Genomic DNA, 21,209 nt, shown 5'->3' on the forward strand with positions numbered 1-21,209 from the left:
GTGGCTCCTGCATTATAATTCAGTCTTTGGGAAAGATGGACTTGATTTGATTATCACTTGGAAATTATGGTTGTATCATTCAGCTAGCCAACAGTAATGACTGGGAATCAGTGCAGAGCCTCATCCCTAGACCTACATCAGGGATGACACAGACAACCACACTTTGTGCTTCAGGATTGTCACAGTTGTAGCTAGAATAAGTCACATGAATCTAACAGTAGAGGTGGTAATCTCCTGGTTCTCATGAAGGAAGAAAAACAAAGTTTTTTACTGGAATAGAGATAAAATTTTAGCTACAGATGTGATCTGGTCATTTGAGGCAGGATTCAAACAAGGTCCTATTCTTCACAGTATTTTATTAAAAACAGAAAACCAGTGATGGAAAGCTGAAACATTACTGGGGGGTCTTCAAATGGTTTCTACTTTATAACTAATAACACCTGGATCATGCCCAAATTAAGCTCAAGCTTTTCATACGATGGCTGAATTTTCTGTGGACAGTATGGCAACCCCACTTGCAAGAGTACTTGTAGAAACTAGGACTATGCAAGCACAAAATGCAAGTGCTCACCTTGATGATTATTAGAAAATTCAAAAGACAAAATTCAAAAGAACAACTTACCCTTTTACTGAATGCTTAATAATACAATTTGAGGTATTTCCTTGGGAACCTAGGAGCAATGCTTTTGGATTTGCAGTATGTCCCTAGAAAGAAAATAAAAGTAGATACACGTATATTTATGTTGATTACCTAGGAGATAAGAATCAGTGATTTGAACAGTTGTGTTTCAAAATTCATTAATATTATTCAAATTTCTTCCAATAGTTTCATGTTAGATCTTGTGTAAATGTTAAATACCTCTCATCTTTTTCAAAAAACTAAGCATAGTTCCTCTGTACAGGGTAAAGTTATCTAACAAGTATTGGTAATTCCTTTGAGATCTTTGAGGAGAAGAGAGAACTAAGTAAAGTCAATATTATAAATGCAGCAACCTTTAATTTTGAGTAGAGCTGTGGAAAGCCTGTGTCTTTTTCCTCCCTTCTCCTGGAAAGAACCTATGTAGTAATTAGGAACTGAAAAGTCTACGACCAATATTACAAAGTCTATAAAAAGAAATTTCTGCCTACGAACAGATTGCTAGAGGGAATACTGAACATGCACACATAGGAAGTGTGGGGTTTTCTAAAACAAACACTTCTTTTATATGAAAATACAGCATTGAACAGTGTGTGGTCTGAAGACACTGACCATTGCCAAGATTAGGATTATTGACATCCAGAGCAAAAGCAATCTATCAAACTCAGATAGCATAATGATATAATTTAATCACCAAAGAAATCATCAGTAAAATATTCCTTCCTTTACTCACATTAATGTTGGAAAAGGACCAGAAACAAATAATAGTAGATACTTTTTGGTTCCCAAAGTATACAGGCACTCAACCATTTTTATTTTTTTGGTGTTTAGTCTCTGCAGTGCTGTTTTTTAATGCCCAAAGGTATGACTTCCATGGAAAGGTTTCCTAGAATGCATGCTAAGTTGGCCACCCTGAAGCTGAGACATCTGGAATCACTAGTCACTTTCAGAGATGCTGCCTGTAACTTCTAAATAATTTGTTCCCACCACATTTTTTTTTCTTCATATTTTTCATCATGCCATTCCTGCTTTACTCTCAGATATTCTCAGGCAGTGGATCGTCATCTCAGTGAGGCCAAAATGCTTCTGTGGTTTACAGATATTATCTGGATGCTCTGCCCTTGAGCATGGGTTGGTTTCTTAGGTTATGACTCCTTCAAGGAATATTTCAAATCCTGTGGCTTTCTTCAGAAACAGTCCTGCTCTGTTCAGCGCAATAATGGTGCATGAAGCTATGATTCGCAGTACATGTGGTCTTAGCCTTCCACAGAGTAGATAAATCTGCATCAAAACTACAGTGCGTCTGCAATGAGTCTACCATGAGTCTACAAGGAATTCCTCTACAACTGTAGAGGAATCTACCATGGTGATACATCCTGTTCTACAGCACGTCTAAGAGGAGAACCGAGTATTATTTAAGGAATATTTATCTCTTTCCACTAATTGTACAGTAATCTAAAGAATTTGGACTAGATACATAACTCTTAAACAAGAACCAGTAGTTGAAAAAGATGAAGAGTTTGCTACCAAAGCTGGAAAATCGTACGTTCAAAGGCTGTAGAGCAAAATGAGCCACTGGACAGTCTATCTTGACATTCTTCTATGTGAGAAAGATCTTAATTACCCCTTTTTTTCTCCTGATAAGTTTCTTACTTATCTTCATAGAGTCACTTCTCAGTTTCATTTTGATAATCTAAGCAGATTTTGTACTAAGATTCTCTCACTCAAAGAATTTTCTACATTGAATATGTCACAGTGATTTTCAGTTTGTTAATATCCTATAAAACTGTGGGCACCTTTTTAATTCTTATTGACATTTCATCTGGAAATTAAACCACTTCCCTTTCTTTTCATGTTGTTTTTTTATTTAGAAAATCTGAGGACTGTCATATTAGCACACTGGAAACTTGTACTGTCACTGTAAATTTAGCTGTTTTTAGTTATCACTTTCCAAGATGCAGTTATTTTCTTTCAGTCTGGATTCCCTAGTTTAGATGTTTAGCTTTACATTGTCTGCATTAAAATGCATTTGGCTTAAATAGGCCTTCATTATTAAAGCCATCTGTACAAGTGGCAGCCTTGATAATTAGTCTGAGTAAGAGTCTGGGCATAGAACTGCTTTAGGGTCTTCATTGGAAGATAATTCTTTGTGGACAGTCATGCTTTAAGTAAGTTCTCTTTCCATTCAATTCAATCTACTACCATTATATAGAGCTATTTTTTAAAATATAAAATATCGAGTGATAATAAGTCGAACACTAAGGTTTGCTTAATGCGATCTATTCTCCATTCTCCACAATCTGAATGGAATTATTTTCATACGTGTCTTTAAATTCTTTGTTCATTGACTTCCCTTATGAGCTTTACAGTTATTTTGGCCAGGAACATGGTTAGCCTCTGGTTACCTCATACATCTTTCTTTGCCTTTTTTCAGTACATGATCATAGGACACACTTCACTGGTGTCCTATTGTAATTCTCTTGAGTATTATGTATTTCTCAAAAATTAGCAGTGGTACCAAGGTTTATTCAGACAAATGCTTTTTGCTTCCTTAGATATTTATAAATTGGAAAATGATCCAACCTCCTCTTGTAGCCAAGTGCACCATCCTTTCCCTGTTGAAATTTGACAGACGTATTTACTGAGATTTTTCTTTTCTGCATCATTTCTATGCACTTTACTTTCTCCATCAATTACATTGCTTGCTTCCATATTAATACTTACTGCTTTTGCTGTACTGGAGTCTACCATAACTCCTGTTACCTTCCCTTAGTCCTTAAATTGTAATAGCTTTAATCTGTATTGACTGCTACCTGGTCTCCTTTCCCTGATGGTCAAATCTCTCTCTCTCTCTCTCTCTCTCTCTCTCTCTGTCTTTAAAGCTCCTTTAGCATCACTGCACCAATAAGCCCATAAATATCTGAAAGTATTTTGAGATACAATTTTGACATAAAAGACACTTTCAGGAATGTCACTTTCAAAACAGAGACCTGTAAAAACTCTTTAAGCACAGTGGAAGACCCTGGGATATTTAATCTGGCAGCACTGCAGCATGCAGCTGATGCAGGGTGTGCGCTCCCCAGAAGAGGACAATGCTGCTCATCAGCCAGAAGCTGGCAGCACTGCATGGTCCCATGCCACACAGAGAAGCCTTCTGAGTCTTGATGTTGTGACGCATTGCATTAGATTAAGTAAGAGGACAGTTTCCAAATGGATGGGTATACATTCTTTTCCCTCTGAGATTTCACTTACGGCTTTCTTTAATGGAGACACTGTACTTGTCTTAAGAAAGCCTTTAAAGCAGCTTTCAGATTTGTTTCTGTTTTCTCATTGATGAGCAGATTAGGAGACAGTGTGCTTGAGGCACATCAATGTCTGTGGATATTCTATGCTGGACCAAGCATATCACTTCACATTATGCTCAGCCTGTTTCATGATCAAATAGAGAAAAGCTCCAAAATAAAAGATTGGAAAGGCTTTACTGAGACATCTCATTAAGTCCTCCACAGCCACAAGCCCTCAGGACCCAGCTGTGACTGGCAGTGGCAATGGGCTCATGCCTTGTGACAGATGCTTCCTGCACAGGCATGAGAAAGAATGCCAACTTTTCACAGCAAGTCCATTCCCATGCACTGTTTGTCACTATAAAATTTTGCTATTCCTGGGCAAATAAGAGGAACTATCTGTAGAGCATCAGAGATGCTAGCAAAGTAGTTGTGTGCTTCTCTGTATTTCCTTGAAATCCATCCTTCTGTCCCCTAATGTGGTGTATGAGTTCCTTCACACTTCATAATAGGAGTTATGAGCAGGGACCAGCTGGCTTGCTTAACACATCCTCTAAAAACAGAGGCCATGTGGCTGGAAAGTCTTGAAAAATCCCTGCAGGTAGTGGAAGTCTCAGCCTCTTGACTTCATAACCCTCCATGGCTAGTGTTTTGTCATTTTTTTCAGCAGTAAAATCAACTTCTTTTTTCCTTACAGAAAACAGCCATGTGGAATTTAAGCACAGCCTTGGCCACTTGAGAAGGAGACACCTCGCTGCGGTATGCCTGTGCTTGAAATCCTTCTTTCTGAGAGGGGAGTTATGTTTCGGTCTCTGCTGCCAGGATAAATATGTCAGATGTGAACCTGGTTATTCTGCCTGTATCATGATACAGCACGATCAGCTATACTAGGCAGAAGAAGCAGGATGACTGTTCACCAGGTGGCATCGCTGTCTGCCAACAAAACGGGGATAACCAGAGGCTCCTGTGCTACTGAGAGCTTTCTCACTTCTCTTACACAATCACAACAGCTGGTACAAGCTTCACTTCACAAGCAATCCCTGTGAAGTACAAGCTTCACAAGGCACTGTTTGCTATTGTGTTCCAATGACCTGCTCCCCCATCCTTTTTTTTTTTTCTTTCTTTAGCACTGTTGGGAAAGCTCTCAAATTTTTTTGTAAAGAAAGGGATTATTCTCCCTGTGAAATTATTAGTTTCCCCGTGGTTATTGCTTGACTTGTTAATATGCACTGCCCTCTTGTGATAAAATATGTTTTCAGTGTTCTCTAAAGTTCTCCTTCCATTTTCCTTTTCTTTTTTCTTTTTTCTTTCTTTTTTTTTTTTTTTTTTTTTCCCCTGGGCTTTTTGCTTTGGGTTTCTTTTCCCACTTCCTGCCTTTTGTTAAGGCTTTTTTTTTTTTTTTTTTTTTTTTTTTTTCCTAAAGCATACATTCTTACCATTAAAAGGATGGAAAAAAAGCAGAAAAAGTTTGATCAAAATATTTTTGTTATATATTTCACTCTTACACTCTTTCACTCTTTCAGCATCTCCCCAGATTGTTTTGCTAAATGTACAGGAATCAGATGGATATGCAGATAACAATTACGCCAATGTAAACTTTAAAGGATGAGGATAGCACTGAACAAGTTCATCTGAATGGAAAAAATGCACGGGCTCTATGAGTGATTCCTCCCTGGTGACTGTTGTCTTAGCCACACAGATATAAATGAATCTGTGGAGTTTATTTCCTGGAATCAGCTACCAGCGAGGTGGGAAATTTTCCTCACATGGATGGCTTTATTCAGTATCACAAAGTCAGTGAGCAGTTTTGTTTGCTTTGCTCTACTATTTCCACTTCTTTGTGTTTTTCATATTGAAATAATTAATGTTGTGGCCACCACTGAAGGACTGAGCATCTTATGAACAGCCCACCATGCTTCTGAGCTCCAGGGAGAATTTTCTGAATGAAAGGATCAACCAAATGTTATTAGGTACTTTCTCAGAAGTTGTATGATTGAAGGGAGATTTTCACATAAGTTAGCTGTTATTTATATCCAAAAGAGGAACTGAATGTCATTACAGCTTAGGATGAATAATTCAATAATTATGTCCAGAGCTGGGATCTTGAAAAGTCTTTTGTAGTCAGGAACCTTGACACACCACCGGCAGATTAACCTTCAGATTAACTTCTGTGAGCTATTTAAACTCTGCTCTGACTCCAAACAAGAGGAGCTGAACAGTTTCAAAATTAAACTATCACAGATAGAAGAAGCAACAAAACAAAACCAATGAATAAATAACAGAAAAAAAAAAAAAAAATTAGCTGCAGGCTCCCTCCCTCCAAACAAGCAAACAAAAAGATCCCCCCCCCCCCCAAAAAAAAAAAAAAAGGAAAAAAATGGTATACATTTTGAAGTCAGGGCTTTCTGAGTCAAGGCTTTCTGTGCCATATACTTCAATCTTTCCATGCTTATGGAGTATGAAACGGTCTTTAGCTATGGAATTATGTACTAAATAACTTCACAGTGAGAGAAAAAATGCTATGTGAACTTGTAATTAACTACAACACTATGCCTGATGTGCCGAAGAGAGAAGATGGAAGAGAAGGACAAAAAATAGAAAAGCTGTCAGAAGACCTAAATTCTGGTCTTTTCTATCTTCTGACTGATTTGGGTTTGGTTTTGTTTTGTTTGTTTGTTTGCTGAGATTTTTTAATGCAATGACACCTGATATATATTAAACAAACAAAAGTAAGAGACAGAAGCTGACTTCTCTAGGTTGAGATTTCGTAACCTTAAATTACAAGCCTGATCTTCTGTCTCCACTCCAGATCACAAAACAGAACTCATCAGAGAAAAGCTGATTTTTTATTTAGTGACATCAAAGTAGGGAATACTTTTCCCAACCTTATTTTTCATATGAAGAAATTGTGTTAGCCAAACTGTCCAAAACCATAGATTCTTAAGACAAACATCCCACCTGGCAAAAATAGTAAAAGCTGAATCTGTGATTCTCCATGGAGAAGTATCTGGCTATCACAAATGGAGGTCCAGCTGTCTGTCATGAAGAACAAGCCAAGGATTCAGTGCATGTGGCCATGTTTGGAGAGGATCCACTTGCACCCTTAGTTTAACCCACCTTCTCCAAAGTCAGATGAATGTGATTGCTCTTTTTCTTAGATACTGTATGGTTCAGAATGGACTGGTCAGTGCCAAGAAGCATGGAAAAGAAAGGAGCTGAGAACCTGATGCACCTCCATGCCGTCTGTCCCAGGTGTGGCCCTGCAATCAGCCTGCTGGGCATGGGGACACAAACTGTTGGGGAAATGGCTCTGCACAGCACTGCACTGCTCTTTGTCTTGTGGAGTACCTCCTGTTAGATGACCTCAACAGGCTTCCTTTACACTGAAGCACATCCTCCCTCCTCTCTGCCATTTCCAGGACAAGAGTCTCTCAACAAGTATTTACAAGAGTAATTTGAAAGATCTTGATCACAAAAGAAAGGAAAATAGGGAAAACACCTGCACAGGTCTCTACCTAAACTTTCCTGGCCAAAGAAATTAGTGAATAATCAGTTGTTTTTTTTTAATGTTTTTGTGTTTGTTTTTGTTGTTGTTGTTGCTGTTCTTTGTTTTTTATTGGGAGGGTGGGTGGTAGAAAAAGAGTGCTAGAATAAAAGTACAAAAAGTAGAACCTGAGAAAAATGTGTCTTTTAAGTCGCTAAAGAATCCTAAATTCGGCATTTGCACGTATCTACTTTGTTTCCTCGCAGTCATGGAAGCTACCTCATCGCCACAGAGGCAGTGATGCTGCACTCCAGAAAAGCATACAGGACATATTTGAACTGGACATGAACTAGTTTCTGTTGAATCCACAGAACTGCCCTTAAACTGTCACCAGAACAATCTCACTCAAGAAATTTCTACAGCTTCCTGCTGTCAGCAGTGCTGATGGACTTTCTGTCGTACATCATCAGCAAGCTGGGGTGAACTGAATGACCCCAGCTTTTGCTCAAAGCCCTTGGCAAAACTGAACCAAAGCAAGACAAAAATAGCCATATGTGTATCCTTCCCTAGTATCTTGCAAAAACACTCAAACCAGTCTGAACTCAGAAGTCGCATTTCTGTGAGGTTCTCTGAAATGGGAGGAAAACATCACGTACAAGAAATCCCCATTAGGAAAGCCACATTTCCTGGGAGGTGGCCAGCAAGGAAGAACCTCCAGTGCAGGGATAGGAAGATGCAGCTCCTCCTTTCCCCATTTATCCAGCTTTCAGACTACCACAGGGTTGGGTCTGGGAGCCCTGTGCTTGCCACCACCTCCCATCTCCCTGCAGGGAGAGCAGGGCTGAGCAGTGGCGTTGGCTTTCCCATGGGCACCGGGGTGCTCTCACATTCCCCTGCCCCACCTGTGGACAGGGAGCTGCTGCCTGTCCCCAAAACCCAGGGTCCCTGTGGGCTGTCCCAGGGAAAAGAGCTTGGGAGAGGTCACCCATGCCAGCTCTGCGGCAGCCCCCAGGGTGTGCGGTGGAGCAGCCAGCGCTTCTGTTTCAGTTCTTCTGACAGCTCATAAAACTAAGCTGCATATTTAGAGAGAAATGATTCCAACAGAAAATTCCTGACCAGCCCCATCAGAGGCTGCTCTTGGAGTAAAGACAGCCTGGGAACAGAGAAGTAGGACTGGGCATTTCCCTTGCAGCAGTATGTTTGTCCAACTCTCAGCAGCTTTTTTTAAAGCTCCTATGTTACCACCACCTTCGTGTTCCTACTGCCCATGGCACTGCTGACCAATAAACTGGGAAAATACAATTTCTTTCTTTAGTGTTAGCTAGGAAACACAAATTTCATCCCTATCAATCCTTGATGGCTTGGTAGGAAAGCATATATTTCCTAGCATCCCATCAAGGTTTATTACCTGGAACAAATCTGCAGAGAGGCAGAGCAGCGCACAGATCTGCCCTAATTACTGGTGCACATCTTGTCTCATAAGATCTGGACAGTGATCAGGCCCCTACAGGGAGCACACATTCACTGAGCTGGCCACTATCTTCTCCCTGTTTTGTCATCTTGTGGGTCACAGTTTACAACTCACAAACCGCAGTTAAATAAATACGGGCTTTTTTTGAGTAAATTATATTGCTAACTAAATCACCCTGCCACTTGGCAGCTCAGTGAATAAAAAGAACAAAAAGTCCTCTTCCAAAAGCATGGAAAGTGGAATAACAACATCCTGCTTTCAGTCTTTGGTTTCCAGCAACATGCTAGTAACAAATCTGGGGAGACACCTCCAGGAGGTGGTGGGGCTGGTAGCTCCGTGCTGCTCCTTGGTGCTGTTGCCAGCTGGGCACTAGGATGCAGAAGCCCTTGGACTCTGGGAGCCAGTCCTGATGTTTGCGAAGGGGATGGTGACCTTCACTCCAACATCTGCACAGCTCGGTCCTCTCCTCCCATCCTCACTGGGCCGTGCAGGCAGCTCCAGCCAGGAGAGCAGGCAGAGAAGATGTCCATGCTGTGGATGGGGATGGCTCTGCCTGCCAGGGATGCAAGGCCTGCTGACATCGCGTGTCCATGGGTGCTGTGGAGGTGGTAGTGTGGACATGTCTGGCACAGCAAGTGCTCAGGCTGCTCTCACATGCCACGGGGGCTCCTGGCTTTTTGCTCCACCCCAGCCCACCGCTCTCTGCCAGGATGAGCGCAAGTTTCTGGTAAAACCAGCACAGGCTCCGCTTACCACCCACCGGCACACGGACATGGTGGCAATGTGTGTGTGCGGGGTGAGTCACTGCAGGAATTTCTAGCGGAACTTCTGCGTGGTCAGGGGGATGATGACAGTAATGCAGCCACCGGGGCTTTTCTGCCTGACGCCCTGCTCAGGATTTGCGGGTGGAGGGATGAGCACACACGGCGCTTTCCCCACATCAGCCCCCGTGCCATGCCCCTCCACCCTCCCACGCTCTGGTTCCCCAAGGGGCGACAGCATCATGACATCAGAGCAGCCTTTCCCTGGTCTGGCCCCCTCTGCCATCCCAAATTTACAGGGGATGGAGGCTGTTTCCTGAAACGGCCTGTTCTTTGCACTCTGCAAAGTGGAAGCATACGATCCTCTCCACAGCATCTTCCTTCTGCGGTGAGGAGAGGTGGAGGGATGTGACATTTTGCTCACATCGCTCTGGGTGCCTTTCCATTTTTTAAATACTGCGTGTGCTTCCTCGGCATGTTGGCATTTTCCTATGACTAAGCTGTGACCACACAGGCTCGACGTGCTTTCTGCTCAGCGCTTGGGCCTAGGTCAGGAAAGAGGTGCTGAGGCATTTGGTAACAAGTGGGTACAGTGGTGGGAAGGTGTGAGAGAGGGTTCCTGAAGGCTGTGGTGGCTAAACTTGCAGGTACTTTGTATATCCAAAGGAAGGGGGTTAAGGTGAGAAACCTCTGACAGTCCCGCTCTGGGTCCACTCGTATGACTACTACACCGCACTCGATGCTCTATTAGCATTAGCATAAACCCACGTCTTGATTTATGAGCTCCACATCTTCTACTTTCATTCTACACTTTCAGCATGGCATGGTTTTTACACAGTGTATTATTCTAAAAGCCCATGAGCGAGCTTTCTTAAAACCAGCTGTTTAGTTTATGCGGGAGCATGCTTCCAGGATGCTCTACACATTTCAGTACCCACTTTCGCATGGGGGCAGCTTCTGCTGTGATAAACTGCTGTTTGCTTTGCTGATGCAACCCAATGCAATACCACCTAAGGGACAAATAGGTTTCAGGCTGCAGCAATTGATAAATAAATTGTTAAAAATGTTTTCTGTTAAGGAAACAGTTCTTGCAGGAGCTGGAAGGATGAACACATGCTTAAACACAGAGGGTCAGTACATTTCCCCCTGCAGGAGTACTTAAGGACGAAAACTAATCCTGATATTGATTTTACTAGTGCTGTGGGGGCTGTTGTCCCCCCAGGTGTCCTTCCCCTCTGGCAAAGCACTGGGGCTGAGGCAGCCACTGAGGCTGGGCGAGGAAGACAGTGGTGTTTCCCCAGCCTCATTATTTTTTTGTTCTGTATTGTTACGTAAAAGAGTAATGAGCAGCTCTGTCCCTATCCATTGGGATAAACTAGCACTGTTAAAAAAAGTGGACCAGATCAAGCTGTATTGTTGTCACCTAGATTAAATTTTATTCGAACAGCATTAAAAATGCTGCCCTGATGCATAAAGGAGGACTAAGGTGATGGAGCTTTCAAACACAAAGGAGAAGCAAAAAGAGAAGCCCATGGTGTTATTTCCAACAAGTGAAAGAAATTTAAACAAACAAACAAAAAAGAAAATAGCAACATCAGGCTAGCTAAATAAGCAGACAACAATTGTACTCAGCAACAGGCTCTCTACCTGGGTTTGTCTCTGATCCCCCAGAGGTAAACAGCTCATCCGTGGAGTAAAACATGGGCAGGTAACAGCCACAGCTGGCAGTGTGGCTCTTCCACCTTTATGGATCAGGGCAGATTCTGCCCTACATGCTGGAGTGAAGTACTTCCAATGCTGTAAATGTCAGGGTGTCTCACGCTTCTTTAGTTCTGGATAAATATACCAGTGGCCATAGGTCAGAAGAGTACAAATGTGTCTATATGAAATTTTAAATAAGGCAATTTAGTAACAAAAGTAATGTTAGTGAAAATGGTTCAAAGTTTTCTGCTGAGACTACATATGTAAGTCATCAAAGACTGCACCATTACACCTTCACTCACATACTCCTGCAGTCTTGAAGTCCCTCTAGGCTGTGAAAGGGAAAAGACAAAAGTCAGAATAAGAAGTCTTTGAAGCCAAATATAATAATTCATATTCAATTTTAACTTGAATTTGGCCAGAAAGAAGCCATCAGAGTGAGGCGTCTGTAATGGTTTTGCAAACAGTGACTAGATCAAGCACTTTTTAGATCATGAATAAACCATGGCCAATAAATCACTACAAACCTGTTAGATGCATCATGAATCCCTGAGGAAACAGGATAATCTTCAGAGGATAACATTTAGGTTAAGAGAGCACAAGCAAGATTTGTCTTTAGTTTGCTTAGAATTTATTAGGTTACCTCTGTAAATCTTGATAACTTTCCCTGTCCAAATGTGCTTTGCACAAGAATGTATAGAAGAAGAGTAGGCAGCGGAGGCCAGCTCAAGGGTCTGCCTGGCAAATGTCACACCTGTGGAATTGGCCATCAGCTCAAACCTGCCCTAGAGTGTGGAAACGGGGAAAGCACAGAGTAACCTCACTTAGCCCTTTTCCTTTTTCCACACCACAGATGTTCATAGCCCCCTTCTGTGACTCTTGATTTTCCAGACTGAAGAGGTTCTGGTGGCTTCCACTGGGCCACCCTGCATCCCTGCTTGATGCTTCCAGTCATCCTCCTTTTATTTATTTTATTTATTTTGAAGTGGCATTACCTGAGGTGCACACACACACCGTGGATTAATACACTGACAAATGGTGTGTGCCATTTTGTGCTTTACACTTTTCTTAAGAAACCTTAGCATTCAATTTGACTTTTAACAGCTCCTGAGCATTGACAAAAGTTTTCAGAGAACTTTCCATAATGATGTCAATGCTTTCATGAGCAATAGCAGTTAAGAGCAGTTAAGTCCTCTCATCTTGTACATCTTTGTTTGTCCTAAAAATGCATTGCTTGGTGCTGATCAGCTTTTTTTTTTTTTTTATTGCTTATCAGCGTTTTTGCTTATTACCCTGTTACTCAGCACCACAAAATATTTTTACAGCTCTCTGAAGTCAGCTTCCAGCTTGAGTATCCTGAGTAATTTTGTGTCATCTGCAACTTTTGCCACCCACTATTCCCTCCCATCTTCCAGACCATTCTGCATTTCACAGACAGTGTGAGTGCTGGCAAACTTCTATAGGGCCTTGCTACCTTTCCTTTAGCCATCCTTCCTCCTGCCCCCAGCATCTGAGCGGGGCAACATCTGGCTTTGATTTTTCAGGCAGCTTTGGGAATCCCAGCAGCTCTGTTAAAACTGTGCATGGTAAAGACAGCTCAGACACACACCTCTAAACAGGGGGGAGCTTGGGGCCAGCCGGCCCAAGGCCAGGAGAAGTTGACTTTTGCTCCAGCCACTGAGATACAAACGCACACAGACACACGTGCACACTGGTAAATGCAGGGTGCAGAGGCGTTGCTCTGCTTTTGAACAGAGAGCTCGAGCACTGAAAAAATACCGTATTTGAAGTGCTGGGCTGAATGTTGAACCAGCAGCTTTGCCTGAGTCAGCACTGCAGGATCAAGCCTTTTGTGCACAGCTAAGCAGTTTCTTCCGGCTGCAAATCAATTTTGCTCACCTTTCGGCATGAAGCGATGATTTCTATTCCTCGTTCTCAGGGCCAGGGAGGAGATTCAGGCTTTTATATTTTAATTCTTCTTTTTGACTCGGTGCTGGCCTGTTGCTGAGGAATATTCCTGTAAAAATGAGAACTTAGAGTTTGCGCTAGTAACACCTCTCCTGCTTGCATCTCACTTTGTGAAAAGCAAACTTTCTCTGCAATACGTGGGGAGAAACCTGTCTAAAAAACAGGAAGTGCCCTCAGGCTGCTGCTCTGTGCTTGCTCGTCTCACCAGGTCCTCACGACTGTGAGGCACTGAAGATCAGCTCTATTCTACCTGGCACAAGATTTTGCCTAACAGTTTGTGTCCAATCTATTTCTCAAATCAGTTAAATTGTAAGTGCACATTTCACGAAGTTGTTGTCATTGCATGATGGCAACAGAGGAGGCCTAGGGCTGCCTGGGGTTCCCCATGTCAGGTGCTGTACAAAAACAGACTTGGTTATGTCCTGCCCCTAAGGTCTGCAGGAGAGGAGATCCATGAGAGGGAAAGGTGCAAGGTGGCAGGCTGCCCCCAGAGCGGCCTGAGCCTCGTCCTGGCAGGTGGTGGTTCTTACAATGCAGCATAAAGCAAAGCTGCCCTCATGGATGTCAGCACGCAAAAAGCTGGAGATCTTCTCTTGATTTAACGTGGTGTTAGCATATCCCTGGTGGGATATGTCCTGCCCATAGCCCAGGCGGAGGTCTCCACACAGACAGATGCTGGGGATGAGAACGTTGCTGTTTTCAGGGCTGTAAGAGCTCTGTGGACACGCTTGGTCTCAGCTGGATGGGGAGCAGCCCTCCGTGGGTGTCTTGGGATAAACACAGACAGCCCTTGTGTGCAGGGCTGGAAGACAGGTGGCAGTGGGCGGTGGTGATAAACTCCCTGTAGTTTGCCTTCCCTTTTGGTGCGTGCACAGATGCTTTCTCAGTAATGATGCTCTTTGGGCCTCATTTGCTGAGCTTCTCTGTGCCTTCATGTCCCCTGACGTCAGCACTTGGTATCCCTGGCAAACCAAACCAGACATAAGATTTTGGCTGTCTTAGCAGTGACGTTAAATATTCCTTTACTTCAGCACGAGGAAAATTCTACTCCTGTCATCCACCTTTCTGCATCAACCTGCACTGAGCACTGTATCCCAAGACAAGAGCTTGATTGCCTTGGGGGGCACACAGGCGGCTCTTACCCATGTGGGATGCAGGTCTGCTCCGGTACTGCCTTTTCCTTCAGGGAGAAAACACCGTTTCTGGAGGCCTCTGTTCAGGTTTTGCTTCATGCTCCCATTTTGAAAAAGGAGTTAGAAGTGCTGTCTTCAGCCACAGGCAGAGAATTGAAAGCAGGAGCTGAAACATTGACTGAAGATGGGGTTGTACTGATAGGCAACCGAAAGCAGGCCTCTGGACAGATGGTGCCAATTGATTTAACTGCAGCTGCAGGGCCTAACAGGGGAGTAAATGCAGGTGTAAACCTAATAGGATCCCTGCCCTAGTTAAGTCAACTTCTAATTTAACTTACCAGCAGTAATAATTGGTAATAAATTCCAGTTAAACCAGTGACAGAAAATACAAATTGTTTTATTAGGCTTTGGAAGAAAAAGTGGTGGAGCTGTGAACCTTAAAAATGTGCTTTAAATATATATACCTATATATACACATATATATACACATCTAGAATTAGTTAAATACAGACCTTAAACAAATATAGCATAGATATCATGCATATAATATACAGCAGCCATATGTTGCCATTATCATATTATCAATATGTACTGATATGTAGAGGTGGGTTTTATTTATATTGATTTAAACATACATAACAGTCTATAAAAAAAAACAAGTGAAAGCAACATTGCTATTGCAAAGTACATGGATGAAAAAAGATGAGGAAGCCTCATGGAGAAGAGGGGAAAATGTGTGAAAGGGGAGGAGGGAGGAAAAGCAAATGCTTGAGCCAGCTCCTTGCTCTTCTGCCCCTCTCACAGCTGCCTGTTTTGGTGCATCCTTGGAGATCTGAGGTTGATGGGTGTCCCGAGTCCCAGAGGTGCGGTGCCTTGATGGTGAGCTGGGTTTAGTGCAGGTGCTAGAAGGGGATTCAGTGCTGCAGGACCAGGGTTTCCTCCCCTCTTGCTGCAGTCCCAATGCCAGGAGGCCAGGGAGCAGAGAGGTGTGTCCTTGTCTCTCCTGCAACCACCTCCTCCATACAAAGACCTCCCCCAGCATGGTACGGGATCACAAAATCACTCTGTATCACACAGGGATGTGTCTGCACGAGGGTACAAATTGTTTTGTGGCAAACCAGCAAGCTCACCCTGAAAAACATTTGAAATCCTGATTCATTTATTCACAACTCATCCAAGAGCAAATTTGTTACCCTTGGCTGAAGGTTGTGTGTTGGCAGCTTCCTAAATCTAGCACAGGTTGGCCAGCCACAAGCTCTCCCATTTGCTTGTCTCAAGCCTTTCAGCAGAACCCCCCTCAGAACAGCAACAACAACTTTCTGTAAAGAGCTTTTGCTTTTGGGAGCTGCTGAGCAGTGGGAATTGCTGCAGTAGCCATGAAGCCAGGGAGGCCCAGCACTTCTTGGTGCCAAACTCTCAGATTCAAGGAATTGAAAGGATTTTTGCTTTCAGGCAACTTTGCCCTCCTATGCACATCGCTTTTTTTTTTTTTTCTCTTTCTCTCTCTCTCTAAGCCTGTGTTCATGCAAGAAAGCTTTCTGAATTACTGAGAAAATCACACAAATAGAGTAAACTGGGTGAAAACACCACCTGCTTGCTGTGTTGTTGGCTTTGGCATTTACATGCTACAGCTGCCAAGCAGTGAGACTTATCAGCCAGGGACTTAGCACAGAGTAAGGGAAAAAAAATAAATAAAAAAAATGATTGCTTTGGCTTATGACACTTCCATAACAGGACTGCAAGTTGTCAGTGAAAAGCAACTGCTGAGAGCAGAGGATGGCTCCTGCATGGAGCATGCCAGTCTCCTGCGCACAAACCCCCTGCTTTATGATTTCAGGGCACAGCTGGAGTGCTACGGGCTGTCTTGTTGCCTGTTTCTTCCCCAGCCCCTCATAATGACAGGCAACTGTGGTAAAGACTGGGAAAATAATTATCATTATTATTAATGTGCAGATTTTGATAGCATCTGAAGTGAATCAAATGGCCACGTGTCCAACCGCACTCATCCTGAGCAAGTGTATTTCAAAGGATGATACATTATCCACAGCATATCGCAGCATCAGCTTTGATCTGCAACCACCACCATTACCACTTAAAAAAGGAATCTATTGAAGAAGATGAAACAGAAACTTCTCCCTGCCTCACTGCAACGTGTTGTGGGCTGGGAGAAGTATAATGCTCCCTGCTCAGCTGCTGGATACCTGCCTGACAAACTGGGTGTTGGATAAAATGCCCCAGGCCATTGTAGCAACAGCAGTACTAGCAAAGCCTGGTGTCCAGCTTTCTTCACCCTGGTATCGAACAGAAAGTGAGTGCATTGATCTTGTCTTGTATGGGTCTGATAGGGTTTCTCTTCTCTCCCAAGTCCCCCTGGCTTAAACTGATGGGATCTCATCGGAGCAAGGTGCGGGGCAGAGAAGGGTTGGATGCTTTCCCAGCTCACCAGCAAATGCAGCCAGGCTTGCATGAAGAGGTCATCATTTGCTGATGGATACTGATTGGAAGGAAATTAGCTCCTGGCGAAGTAAGGACTGATCAGGATTGAAGAGTCAGAGAGAAATCTCATCAGTAAAATGTACTCAGCTGACACTCAGGCAATGCAACTTGCCAACGTCACTGATCACAGTGGGGTCTGAAGAGTGGAAAACCAGCATTTAGTCAATAAGTAGTGGTAATGATAAATAATTTATTGTTCTTAATTCCAAAGCAAAATCTTCTCTATCTGTGGAGCGATGTGCTGGCACATCATAAGCAACCACAGCATTTTCTCAGTAAACCAGAGGGACTGATCTGGGTTTTCTTATCCCTCTCTTTATCTGTAACTGTTTAGCACATTTTCAGAAACTTCCACTCCTGCAATGTGTTGTAGATTTCTGTAAATTCAACATTTGCCTTGCAGACCACTCAGTCGTCTACTGCCAGCATCTGAGGAAACCACATCCCACAGTCCACCCCTGTGGCTTCTCATACCAGCCAGTTTTAAAGTACACCTTCATGCTTCTGACTGGTTTGTCAGGCGTGTCTCAAGGCTTTGAGGTGTGCTAGGCGGGGTTTGCAAAAGGATGTCACGCAGAGAACCTTACAAGTACTTAGATGCTGTCTTGCAGTGATTTTGATGGGGTTTCTGTTTCATAAAAATATCCTGTCAGACATGAATGACTTGTCAGGATTTCCTCTGCCACCTTCCAGTGAGACTTGTTCTCTGTAGACGGACAGGCCAAATGATTTCCATCCATAGTGTTCTCTTTTGATGATAAATTGGAACTCTATTTAAAGGAAATTTTTCAGAAAAAAGAAATCTTTTCTTTGAACGTTGTTGCTTTTCTTTGAAACAGTGATGCTAGAAACCCTCCAGATTTTCAGCAGCTGCTGAAAAACAACTAGTTTGTAAGCATTTTAAGTGTAGGGAGTTTTTCATGAAAAGGCAATGTTTCCTATGGAAAATTCTGATGAAAACGACATTCGGTTTACAGCCAAAACCTTCTGCAGAAACTCTCTCTTTCCAGTCCAGCACGATGTGAGTATTCCCCATCCAGGAGCATGCATTAGGAAACGACAGCCAGGGCTCCACAAAAGTACAATCTTTACAAAGAATTATTCAAGGTAAAGTCCTAGTGCAGACCTGATGGTTTGTGTTTTTCCCATGAGTAGAAGTTTCACAAAACGACACTCATGACTTCAACAGACCACCTCACCTTCTCCAAGGCTCTTCTGTAGTTGGCCGAATGGAGTTATCCGCGTTATCAGATCACTCCCACCAGGCCAATAGAAGGACTTCATCCCTGGTGCATTCAATAGCCAGGCCTCTCTCCAGGCCTTTTTTTTCCTTTCCTTTTTTTTTTTTTTTTTTTAAATCTTCAGTTAATAACCAATTAACGTGCATAAACAGAAATGAACTTCTGCAAAAATATATTGTGGCATTTCTTTTACGTCTTTATTATGCATTATTGCAAAGCAAGTTGCATGCATTTTCTCTCAAAAATTAATTTGAGATTAATGTCACATGTTGCTCATATTTAATAACAATGCACTCCTTGCCAGCCAGCTGTGTCCAGCTCAGCAAACTTCCAAATTGCTGCCATAAATTAACGGGATGGTAGAATGTGTTTTACAGCTTACAACATGAAGATATTTCTCTAGGCATTTCTTGGCATGAGTTGTGTTTCTCATGGAAAAACACAATATGTGGAAAATAATGAAGAAATCAGGATTCAATTAATAATGAATTTTTAAAAATGCCACTGCTAATATGCATACGAACAGTATCATTAAGGTCTGGTAGGATCAAAAGGAGACCTGCCTCCCCAGAAATGCTCCCAGCTCTGGGACTGCCAGGGAGTTAATAGTCTATAATATAACCTATTCATGCTCCTAGATTAGTCTGTCAAAGACAATTAATCAAAAGACAAAAAGCTTTTTCTTCTCAAAATAGAAATGTATACACAGTTAATTTGGTGGTGGGTATTACTGAAATCTTGCAGTTTTCTTCATAGATTTTGCTGAAGTAGGACTGGGAGAAAAGGCCTGTCCAGGGAAATCCACATGGCATGGAAGAAGGAACAAGTCAGAAATATGCTTCTGTTTTCATGAATTTATTTAAGAACACATACTTCCATTCAGTAAAAATGGTGATATTTAGAGGTTGCACTTTTTAATGCACTTTTAGTCCTTTGGAATATGTTTTACAAATGCATTTCCAATAGACAGGCAGAGCTATATTCTGCCATCAGTCAAACGTGTAATCTCATTGACTTTAATGGCACTGTATCAGCACCACTGAGGGCAGAGTTGTGCACCGTTCACGGATCTCATCTTTGAAGATAATTGAAAACATCTCTGAATAGAAGGACACAGGATTTTCCATTAGGATTTTTTTTTAATCATTATGCAAAATATTAATTTATAGTGTGTCGTTGGTTCTGTTATTGCTTCCTTCCTTTTTTTTTTTTTTATGCTAAGCAAATTTATAGGGACTCTTAATAAAGAGGGACCAGAATGGAGCAAATATCATAGGAAGAAATAACTGAGATACTTATTCCTTTTGGTGTTGTCTCAGATGGCATTTTCTCGTTGCTGCTTTACCTACAATGGGCAGAGTTTGATGTCACTCTTTTTGAAAAGACCACATAAACGTTTATGCTACAGTTATTTGAACACATTTACTCGTAATCACACCTGATTCATTGAATTGTAAAAGACCCAAAAAGGTGAGGGGCCAGGCTGTGGGAGGGTGCAGCAGGGCTGTGCTCTCCTGGCACATCCTTCCCTGATGCTGAAACTGCTGTCACACCTGCCTCAAGGTTCCCAGTAAGGTGGCAGCGCCCAGTGTGTGGCCTTGAGCTGGAGGTGGTGGCTGCTCCATGTCCCACCGCAGCTCCATCCCCCAGCACCAGCGGCACCGCGTCCACCATGTCTTGCCACCATATCACGCTCCTGTAGGGAGGGAAACCTTGAAAACCTGCACTTGTTTTTCTGGTGGTGCAGTGAAAATGGATGTTGAAATGTCAAAAGTGCCCTTGGGCTGAAAATCACAGATCGTGACTCTGTGGCAGAGAAGTTGGGCTATGACTGTTGATGAGGCAAGTGCCAGTTTCTAGAACTGACACACACACAGATAAACTATGTGACCGGAGCATGCTTTTGCTGATTATTTTACATTTTGTTACAGTCTCAGAAGTTTATGCTCTTTGAGGGTTTTCTGGGGGAAGAGATGACTTTAATAGAAGGTTTAATGCTGCCAAACTTTTAAGTGAACTTTCTCCTTTCCAAAGGTGCTGCATTCCCACTGGCTTAACGTTGGTTTTTTTTTTTTTTTTTTTTTTTTTTTTGTTGTTGTTGCTGGATCTTTGGAGACAGACAGTCTATCTGCCTCTGAATACCTCTCACTGCCATGCAAAGCCATTCAGCATGCAGAAAAACCTCCCCCCCCAGTTCTCTCCCTTGCCTTTTTCACCCAGCAGGGAAGCACAATGAGAGAGACTTGGAGACAATACAAAATTCTAGTCGCAGCCTTTGTTTCTTATTACATTCATCCTTCCCAGAAACGCGAGTGGCAGCTTGCCATGAATTAGGTCTGCTCAATAATTCAGCCCCCTTGTAAGCAGAAGACAGTCGTCAGGGCTGTGATGGATAACAGCCTCGTGTCAGATGTCAATGTTAGGTCTCCCCAGTCTATCACCAGCCTTTGCAGCCATTGATCACGTTATTCTACTTACCTGCCTACTGCCACTGGCAAATGATAAAGGGCTTGGCTTGCATTAAACTCTTAATTTGCTGGACTAGACCCTTCCTCAGTGGAGGCTTGCAGCGATGCACCACTTTGCTTGTCTTATTGCCCAACGGCAAGGACTGTAAGGAAATGTAAGTGTGTTGGATCAAGCTTCCTCACCCCGTCTGGGGAAAATGCAACTCCCTTGCAAAGGCAAACAGAAATTCAGCCACAGCTGAACAAAGCTCTTGCAGTTTTGATATGGACAAAGCTGCTGAATTTCCTGAAAATACCACTGTGTATGCAAGGTTCACAATTGTTCTCCAGTGCTCTTCAAGGTCCGTATCACTAGTCACAGCATTTACTAAGTCAGGTTTCCTAGTTTGGAAAAGTTTTTTTGGACCATGAAGCTACAACTAACTGGCTTAAATCTTATTTGTGTCTTTGGTATCTTAAACAACCCTGCCTTGGTATGTGTGGAAGTGTTTAGGAAGAGAGAATACAGCAAGCACAGCCTGCAAAGCTAACCAAGCAAGGCACACAGACAAGCACAAGCCCAGAC

General features: G+C 42.7%; 1 long non-coding RNA gene across 3 annotated transcripts; it reads right to left on the reverse strand.

Annotated features, from left to right (window-relative positions):
* Positions 1 to 319: 319 nt before the first annotated feature.
* LOC137849537 (uncharacterized) lies at positions 320 to 14,705 on the reverse strand. Of its 3 annotated transcripts, XR_011091934.1 has the most exons (3): positions 13,238 to 14,704; positions 11,285 to 11,670; positions 320 to 705 (listed from the first exon to the last, which is right to left on the reverse strand). It is a non-coding gene; the product is annotated as an uncharacterized lncRNA (long non-coding RNA). The 3 variants fall into 3 exon arrangements; XR_011091935.1 differs by lacking the exon at positions 320 to 705 and having other exon boundaries at positions 11,049 to 11,469; positions 13,238 to 14,705; XR_011091933.1 differs by lacking the exon at positions 320 to 705 and having other exon boundaries at positions 11,049 to 11,670; positions 13,238 to 14,705.
* Between the last annotated feature and the right edge of the window lie 6,504 nt (positions 14,706 to 21,209).

Source organism: Anas acuta, chromosome 1 (assembly GCF_963932015.1).
Source record: "Anas acuta chromosome 1, bAnaAcu1.1, whole genome shotgun sequence".
NCBI classification, from domain to species: domain Eukaryota; kingdom Metazoa; phylum Chordata; class Aves; order Anseriformes; family Anatidae; genus Anas; species Anas acuta.